The sequence below is a fragment of the Elephantulus edwardii genome, unplaced genomic scaffold (assembly GCF_000299155.1).
Source record: "Elephantulus edwardii isolate Elephantulus edwardi_28Jun2011 unplaced genomic scaffold, EleEdw1.0 scaffold00553, whole genome shotgun sequence".
Lineage (NCBI taxonomy): Eukaryota > Metazoa > Chordata > Mammalia > Macroscelidea > Macroscelididae > Elephantulus > Elephantulus edwardii.
This window is the reverse complement of record NW_006400303.1, coordinates 72,910-82,759: the sequence shown is the minus strand read 5'-3', so window position 1 is coordinate 82,759 and position 9,850 is coordinate 72,910. Positions and strand designations below refer to the sequence as shown.

General features: G+C 40.3%; 1 pseudogene; it reads right to left on the bottom strand.

The window, feature by feature from the left end:
- Window positions 1–208: 208 nt before the first annotated feature.
- Window positions 209–550, bottom strand: LOC102871771 (annotated as a pseudogene).
- Window positions 551–9,850: the final 9,300 nt, after the last annotated feature.

Below are 9,850 nucleotides of genomic sequence, written 5' to 3'. Positions count from 1 at the left end.
GCTGACAATGGTGAGTAGCACAATTCAATCCATGACAAAGAATAATTTGTTTTGAGGGTTTGTTTGTTTGTTTTGGGTTGTTTTTTTGTTTTTGTTTTTTGTTTGTTTGTTTTGTCTCTAAACCGTTTATTTCTCCTGACAGGGAGGTGGGCTGGATTAGGACCTGAAGGGCAGGGCCACTACAGACCAAGGCAGGTGAGTGTGGCCCTCAGGCGAAAGTGGAGTTGTTCCAGCCCACGTTGGCCGCATTCATGTCATAGTAGTTGATGTAGACTCTGTCGGAGTTGATGTGCAGCCGCTGGGAAAGCAGACCGCACAGCAGCTTGGTGTAGGTCCGGTTTTGCGCACCGCCGATCTTGCCGATGCTGTGCAGGCTGCAGAGCGCACAAGGGTCGCTTGAGCCACCGAAAGCCATAAGCTGGTCTGGGACCACTTGCACTGCGAAGTACTGGGACGGTTTGCCGGTGGCCTGCACCAGCTGTTGGGTAAGCTCAGAGAGCAGCCCGTCGGGAAGGCGAGGCACGTTAGTGTTGACCACAAACATCGGCATGATGGCGGAGAGTAGTGAGCGTGGCGTCTGCAGACCTGGAACTGAGCTGTTTTGAGGTTTGTATTTCAACAACATAATTTATTTTTTACATTTTTGTGGATTTGAGTGAAAGTTTACAAGACATTTTCAATCATTCATGCATGTTCTCTTTCAAAACATTAGTTAAAATCATCACAAAGTCTGATCATCCATCCGTTATATGCTGTTCTTCCCTTCACTCATACTAGTCTTTGTTGTCCCTATTGGAAGTTTTTTATACACATGAGGATTTTCCATTCATCTATTTTGTCTTCTCCTGATTGTGCACTCTTTATTATGTTTGGTAGCCTATATATGTTTGGTGTGATAGACTAGGGCTTCTAAATTTGTTACTATTTTTTTCTGCAATGATTTTTAAATTTTTTCAGTTCTATTCCTAGTTCTCTGATACACTTGAGTTGGCTTATGTGTATGATGTGAGATGTGGATCTTGTTTCCGTTTTCTGCAGGTAGACATTCTGTTTTGCTAGCACCATTTCTTAAAGAGGTTGTAGTTTTCCCACTTAATGGTTTTTGTTTCCATGCCAAATATTCATTGACTGTAGTTAAACAGGTCTATGGTATGAAGACGCTGACAAATGCAGTCAGAAATGTACAATCTGGAGAGGATAAAATAGATGAGTTGGACCTTCTATAGATTAAATTTGTCTGTGCCTTTAAAAAAATCTATTTCTAAGAGGGTTAAAGGAAAACCTACAAATTGGGGGGGAAATATTTGACAATACAATCCCAGACAAAGGTATCAAAACAAAAGCGTACAGAATCCTACAAGGGCTCCACAAGAAGCTGGCAAAAGACATGAAAAGACTTTCCACAGAAGAAGACATTTGAGACCAATAGACAGGCACATGAAGAAATGCACAAAATCACCTGCAATAAGAGAGATGCAAATCAAAACCACAATGAGATAACACCTCATCCGAGTAGTAGTGGTAAAACTTAGCAGGGCAGCAAGCAATAAATGTTGGAGAGCATGTGGAGAGGTGAGAATTCTTAAACCTGTTGGTGGGATTGTAAATGGGACAATCACTCTTGAATGGCAGTTTGATGATTCCTCAAAAACTGAACATAGAAACTCCATACGATTCAGCTGTTCCATTACTAGGAATATATCCCAAAGAAATTAAAACTGAGACACAAATGGAGACAAGGTTCATAGCAGCATTAATCACCATAGCAAGAACATGAAGAAAGTGCAAATGTCCAACCACAACTGAATGGATTGAGAAATTTCCATTTTTCCATGTTCTTTTGATATTTTCTGGTTCTTTCAAGGTATTTCCCATAGCATCTTTCAGTATTGTGACTCACAGATTAAATTTGTTTTTTATTTCTTTTGGCTTGAGAAATATGGAGCTAATTCTTCCCTTTTTAGTCTCTGATTCCAGCTCTCTGCCTATTCCATTATAATGGTTTGCGTTGTCTTCTCAAGCTGCCCTTTGAAATCTTCTGTTTAGCTCTTTTATTTATGTGGGTTCCCCTTTGTTTTGGCTTTTTCAGTGCTCTACTACAATTTTTAGAGTCTCTTCTGACATCCAATTTGGATTTTCCCCCTTTCTCTTCTGTCTTTGTAATTACCTTTTGCTTTCTTCATGGATGGTATCCTTGATATCATAACACATTTAGTCTTTGATCATTGGTGTTCAATGTTTTAAACCTATTCTTAAGATGAACTTGAAATTAAAATGAAATAAATTCAAGATCATATTTCTGTTTTTATGAACTTATTTTAATGTTCCTCAGCCTCAAATTTAATATGCATGTGAGTAATTTATTATCTAACCTACAGTCTGCCCCTGGCCTACTTTTGACTGCCGATATTAACCTTCTCCAACAATTCACCTTAGTCTTCCACAGATGTAGTCAATCTGATTCCTATGCAGACCATCAAGTGAGGTTCATGTGTAAAGTCACTATTTGTCTCTTTTAAAAATGCCTAGCTCTCAGAGAGATGCAATTAAAAACAACTGTAAGATATCATCTCATCCCAGTAACAATAGCAAAGTTCAACAGAGCAGCAGACAGCAAATGCTAGAGAAGTTGTGGAGAGATTGGAACCTTTATTCACTTCTGGTGAGAGTGTAAAAGGGTGCAACCACTACTGAAGGTGGTATGCTTTTTCTCAAAAAGGTACAAATAGATATACCATTTGATCCAGCAATTCTAGTTTCACTACTAGACGATGCCTATAAGTGCAGTAGCTGTCCCAGATGCAGAGCCCAACTGGGACTACCAACATGGCCAAGAAGGCAAGCACAGGTGCAACCATAGGAATCAGTGACTCTTAGCAGCTACTGCACTTATAGGCATTGTCTGATCTGTGAGCTGTTTCCGGTCTGCTTATGTGTGGGTAGCTGCTAAAACATGGTCTTTTTCATCAGGTGTGACAGTAGAGGTGAGGATAACATGGAGATCATGCCAGGTAAGGTCATAAGCTTGTGTAAGGTAATGGAATTCTTTATGGTAAAGAGTAGGGTTAGAAGAAAAGGAACTAAGGCATTTATCAATAGCAGACAAACCAGACAGAGAGTAGGGAACATGGACATGAACAACTCCTTTGGTGCCTGCAACCTCCTATAGAGGGTAAAGTAACTCAGAAGATGCAGAAAGTGAACTTAGATAGCAGGTCATGAGAACATGTGTGAGAGCTAACTGGAAAAGAGAGAGAGAGGTACTACAGTAGGAGGAGAAGATTTGGGGTACGAACAGGGTTTGGGATGATATGGAGGTGCAGTGGGTACAATTGATCATGAAGCGGGAGGCCAAATCTTCAGGAAAAACTGGTTCAGACAGGGTAGGGTCAGGGTTTGGAGTGGCAACAGAAGGAAAATAAAGGTTTGGAATTTACCAAGAGAGAAACTCGTGCACAGTGGAACAGACTGAATGGAGGTCTGGGCGAGAGCAAAGGAGCCAAAAGGCCTGAACATAAGGGACCTCCAAGTCTTTGCCTAACCTGTGAAAGTAGTTGTCTAAGGCTATCAGGATATCAAAGTCTAAGTACTTATCAGGTGGCCAATAGAGGCAGTTATCACAGAGGTGGTTATCAAGTGGATAATGAGGCCAAGAGACAGAGCAAAAAAAAAAAAATATCCATTTCTTTCTCTTTATGGCCAACTGACTTGAAGATATCTATATTTGATCCCATTCCAAAGATAGAGAGTGGTGGACATTATTGAACAATATTAATAATATATCACATGCAAGAAAGATTCTGATAAAAATTATTCAAAAAACAACTGGAACAGCACATCAACAGAGAATTGCCAGAAGTGAAAGCTGACTTAATAAGAAGCCATGGTGCTAGGGATATTATAACTGAAGTTAGATGAATCTTGGCTGAAAGCAGGGAGTACCAGATGAATGTCTACTAGTGTTTCATTGACTGTGTGGATCACAACTAACTTTGACTAACTCTGAAAAGAATGGGAATCACAGAACACTTGATAGTGTTTATGTGAAACCTATATTTGGGCCAGGAGGCAGTCACCAGTACAGAGCAAGAAAACACTGCATGGTTCAAAATCAGAAGAGTATTCACCAGGGATGTGTCCTATCTCCATGTCTTTTCAATTTATATTCAGAACAGATCATTCGAGAGGCTGGGCTCTATAGGAGAAATGTGGCACCATATTTAGAGGAAGACTCATATGTGCTATACAGATGATACAACCCTTCTTGCTGAAATTGAGGAGGACCTGAAGTGTTTGCTGCAGAAAGTCAAGGTTTGCAGCCTTAAATATGGATTGAAGCTCAAAATCAAGAAAACAAAGATTCTCACTACCGGGCTGATTGACAGCATCATGATAGAAGATAAAGAGATTGGTAACATGTTTAGTTTGCTTTGCTCCATGGTCAACACTCTTGGTACTAGCAGCCAGGAAATGCAAAGACAAATTGCACTGGGAATATCTGCTGTCAGAAGACTCTCCAAAGTACTGAAGAGCAATGATGTCACTCTGGAGACTAAGTGGCGTTTGATTTAGACCATGGTCTTTGAAATTACTTGCTATGTGTCAGAAAGTTGAACAATGACTAGGAATGATAGAAGGAGATTTGATGACTTTGAGCTGTGGTGCTGAATAAGATTATTGACTATACTATGGACAACTAGGAGAAGAAAGACATTCATCCAAGAGAGGGTGAAACCAGGCTGCTCCTTGGAGACAAGGATTCTGAAGCCCATCTGAAATACTTTCGACACGTTGTAAGAAGGTGCCAATCCTTGGAGAGGGACATCATGCTTTGGATGGTGGAGGGACAGCTCAAGAGAGGAAGACCCTTGATAAGATGGATTGAATCAATGGGGTGGGTGTGTCAGGCATAATAACACTGGTACAGGATAGAGCACGGTATAGGGCTGTTGTACATAGTGTCTCTATGAGTTGCAAGCAACTCAATGGCACATAACAACAACAATCAGTCAAGCACATAACTATACTATATTTGCATAACCCAGAAACCACAGTCACTGAGTAAATTCTGACTCATAATGACAGTCCAATGAGTTTCCAAGGATGTAAATCTTATAGGAGGTAATCGTCAACTTTCTTTCATGGAGCAATTGGAAGGTTCAATTTACTGGACTTTCAGCTGTAGCTCAACACATGATGCACTGCTCTAGGGCTCCTGAACTATACACCGCAGGCTCACAGAACTATGTTTGATGATCCAAACCCATTAAGCTATTTCATTCCTCCTTTTATGACTTTGTTTGTGAAGCACTTGTACAATTATTTACATACCCAGATATATTTCAAAAGGAAATGTGATGCTTGTGTTTTAAAAGAAGTACTACTATCCCTAGATGGGTGCTCCGTTGGCCTTGTGGTTTAGGAAATGTACTGCCAACCCAAAGGCTCAAAGTTCTGCCCACTGGAGGGTCAGCTATGAGTTGGTTCCAACTTAATGACAGTGAGTTAGTTAGCCATGGAGAAGGTAACCACACAGATAAGCTTCTAGCTTCTAAAGCAAAACTGTGTGTGCACCCCTAAATAATTTTGCATCACAGCATCAGCACATCCACCACAGGCCTGAAGAAAGTCATTGGCAGAAAGCAAAGGCTATCACACTTCCTCTTCCCCTCCTAAGCCCTGTTGCCCTTGAGGCCTCATTGGACTATACTTGATGATACAAAAATATCGGCTTCCCAGCTGTATGCTTTACACATGCTATTCGTCAGCATGACTTCTTCCAGGTAATTTTGCCTGGCTAGTTACTACATAAAAGAATCATTTTTATGAATCTACCTCCCTTATTCTCACCTCCAGACAGCATACGTTGTCCATACCTCTGTACTTTCATTTGTTGTTTGTCAATGTGTGCCACCAAATAGGAACCAACCCCTAGCTGACCCTTCAGCTGGTTTTTAGAGGCAGTGAGTCTAAAAGGAGGAAATTTTTCCATCCTTCTCCCACAGAGCTGCTGGTAGATTCAAACTGCATGCCTTTAAGATTACCACACAGCTTCTTGTCACTAGGTGACCAGAGCTCCCTATGCCTCCATCAGATCATTGCTAAACTTTTACTATCTCACTACCATTACAGCTTGTTTGCTTTTCTGGACAAAGAAGCTGAAGGAAAGAAACTACCTCACTCATCTAGATGGTCTCACCACATAAGGAGCAATTATGTCAGCATAAAGATTAAGGTGACCTTGATCCGCACTATGGTCTTTTCAATAACTTGCTATATGCATCTGAGAGCAGGACAATGAATAAAGATGGCAAAAGAAGAACCAATGCTTTTCACCTGTAGCACTGGAAAAGAGCACTGAATAGACTGCCAAGAGGAACATAGTTATGTCTCAGAGAAAGTACAAACGGAGTACTCCTTAGAGACAAGAATTATGAAGCTTCATCTCACATACTTTGGGCACATACAGGGCCACTCCTTGGAAAAAGACATCATATCTGGAAAGGTAGAGGATGACTGAAGGAGAGGAATATCCATGAAAAGATGGATTGAAGCTGTGACTGCAGAAATGGGCTCAAATATGTCAGCGATGATGAGGATGGTACAGGACGGGACAGGGTTCAGGTCCATGTTCATAGGGTCACCATGAGTCATACTGACAAGAACAACCCAGTGGAGGAGGGTCGTCATAAGCTGAAATGAATTCCACGACACCAAATTTGGTTTGCTTCTAATTAAGATACAAAAGACAGTTTTATTTGTAAACAGAATTTCATCCACCAAAAAGGAATTGTAATTCCAACATATATTTTATGTGGTTCCAACATATATTTTATGTGGGACATAGGTTAAACCATAACACATGGAATCATTCCCTTATTCAAGTTAATCTCCAAAGCTCAGAAAAGAGACAGACGTGTTCAAAAGAAAAATTACATTTTAGCAAACCATTTCCAAAATGAACTCCATTATTTGCTGTCGAAACACCAACAATTTATAAACTGTTAAGTAGAAGTTACTTAATAAAGCTGATGCTCAAATATCCCTCTCAAAGCAAGACTAAATGCACACATCAGGATTGCTTCAAACTTTTCCTTTTTGCTATAATGCTAAATGTATTATAAAGCAAGGCTATTCCTGGTGATTGACAAGAATTTAAACTTACGTCAGTAACTTAGACAGTCACATTCATGGTATCTTAGTGAGCATAAGCCCTTAGCCCACCAGAGCTCCCAAATTTGTGTATAGCTATACAAAAGACTCTTATGCTGCCTGCTCTGTTCAATCACTGTTCAATCAGTATAATAGTCTCTAGTTACGTGTGAGTGAAATTCTGGCAACACAGTCCATAGGTAGCTGCTCTGGTAACCTAGAGGTCACACTTCTCTGGAAGTTTGAATCCACCAGTGCATTCAAAGTAGAAAGATGGACAATATCATCCTATTGATTTACACTCTCTGATGGAGGGCCAGTAGTGAGTCAGTTTCAACTTGATGGCAATGAGTTGAGCCGAGCTGCTTGTAGATATTTAAACTGAAAATCGTGTAAATTAAATAAAATATTTAAAATGTAGTTCCTTGTCTCACTAGCTACTTTTAAACACTCTATAGTTATATGTTCCTTGTGGCTACCACATTTGATACAATATACAACATTTCTATCAGCATAGAGCATTCTGTTGGACAGCACAACAGAACATGCTATTTTGAATTTGTTCATGACTAGAAATGATAGAAGAATTAATGCATCTGAGCAGTGGTATTGCAGGAGAGTGTTGGATATACCATAGACTGCTAAGAGAACAAAGAGATTAGTCCTGGAGAGGGTGAAAACAGGCTGCTCCTTGGAGGCAAGGATTCTGAAGCTTCATCTAACATACTTTGGACATGTTTGCAAGATAGGACCAGTCCTTGAGGAGGGACATCATGCTTGGGAGGGTGGAGGGACAGTGGCAGGAGAGGAAGACCCTCAATAAGATGGATTGATTCAGTGACTGGGATAACGAGGGTGAGTGTGTTAGAGACAATGAGGTTGGGACAGGACAGAACAGGGTTTAAGGCTGTTGTGCATAGGGTCTCGATGAGTCACAGGCAGCTCTATGGCACATAACAACAAAAACAACAAATTCAATTTCTATTAGGAAGCACCATGAAATGTTGGTGATTGTGGAGCCAAGCAAGCTGAAATTGTTAACAACCTCAAGCTCTTCTCCATCTACCAGGGTGGTGCCAGTGGACCCGCTGGTGAGAAACTCTGTTTTCTTGATGTTGAGCTGCAGTCTACATTGAAGACTACAATCCTTGACCTTCTATAACAAGTGGCTCAGGCCCTCTTCAGTTTTAGGGGAAAAGGTTGTGTCACCTGCATAATGCAGGTTGCTAAGGAGCCTTCCTCCAATCCTGATGCCACATTCTTCCCAACAATGTCTGGTCTCCCAAATCCTCTGTTTTACCTACAGATTGAAAAGGTATAGAAACAGGACACATTCCCGATGCACTTCTTTCCTGATTTTGAACCGTACAATGTTTCCTTGTTCTTCTGACAACTGCTTCTTAGTCCAAGTATAGGTTGTTTGTGAGCACAATAAAGTGTTCTGGGATTCTAATTTTTCTCCAGATTAGCCATAATTTGTTGTGATCCACACAGTCAAGTGCCTTTGCATACTCAATGAAACACAGACAGACATTCCTCTGGTACTCTTAGCTCAGCTAAAATCCATCTGACATTGGTGATAATACATGTAGTGCTACAGCCTCTTCTAAAACTGGCCTTTACCTCTGATAGTTCTAAATGTATTGTTCCAATCATTTTTGGATCTTCAGCAGGATTTTGCTTGCATGTGATATTAGTGATGTTGTTTGATAATTTCCACACTCTGTTGGATCACCATTTTTTTTTTTTAAATGGGAATAAATATGGATCTCTTCCAGTCAGCTGGCCAGTTAGTTGTTCTCCAGATTTCTTGGCACAACATCCAGGGTAGCCTCTATATTGAAAAAAGTCAATTGTTATTCCATCAATTCCTGAGGCCTTCTTTTTTTTGCTAATTCCTTCACAGTAGCCTGCACTTCCTCCTTCATCACCATTGCCTCTTGATCATATGCTGTTTCATGAAATTCTTATGTGTCAGCCAATTCTTTTTGATAGAGTGACACTGTGTACTCTTTCTATCTTCTTTTGATGCTTCCTGGATAATTTGGTAATCTGCACATAGCACCCTTAAGTATTGCAATTCAAGGTGACTTTGTTCTTCAGTTTCTTCAGCTTAAATGCTTAGTGGGTTCAGCCCTTTTGATTTTCCAACTCCAGCTCTTTGCTTGTTTGATTACAATGCTTTGCTTTGTCTTCCTGAGCTCCCCTGTGAAATCTTTTGTTCAGCTCCTTTACTTATTGCTTTCTTCCCTCTTCTTTGGCTTCTTGGCATTCTAGTGCAATATTCAGAGTCTCTTTTGACTTCCATCTCAGTCTTTTCTTCTTTCTCTGTCTTTGTAATGACCTTTCACATTCTTCATGGATGATATTCTTGACATTCTCCCACACTTCATCTGGTCTTCATTCATTAGTGTTCAAGGCCTCAAACCTGTTCATGAAATGCTTTTTAATTTCAGATGAGATAGACCCAAGATCAAATTTTGGTTCCTGTGGATTTGATTTCATTCTCTTTACTTTTAGTTTGAACTTGCATATGAGTAGTTGGTGGCTTGTTCCACAGTCAGCACCTGGCCTAATCTTCACAGCTGATATTGAGCTTCTCCAATGATTTTCCACAGATGTAATCGATCTGAGTCCTATGCATACCATCAGGTGAAATCCATGTGTGCTCTCACCATTTCCATTTCAGATACTGAAT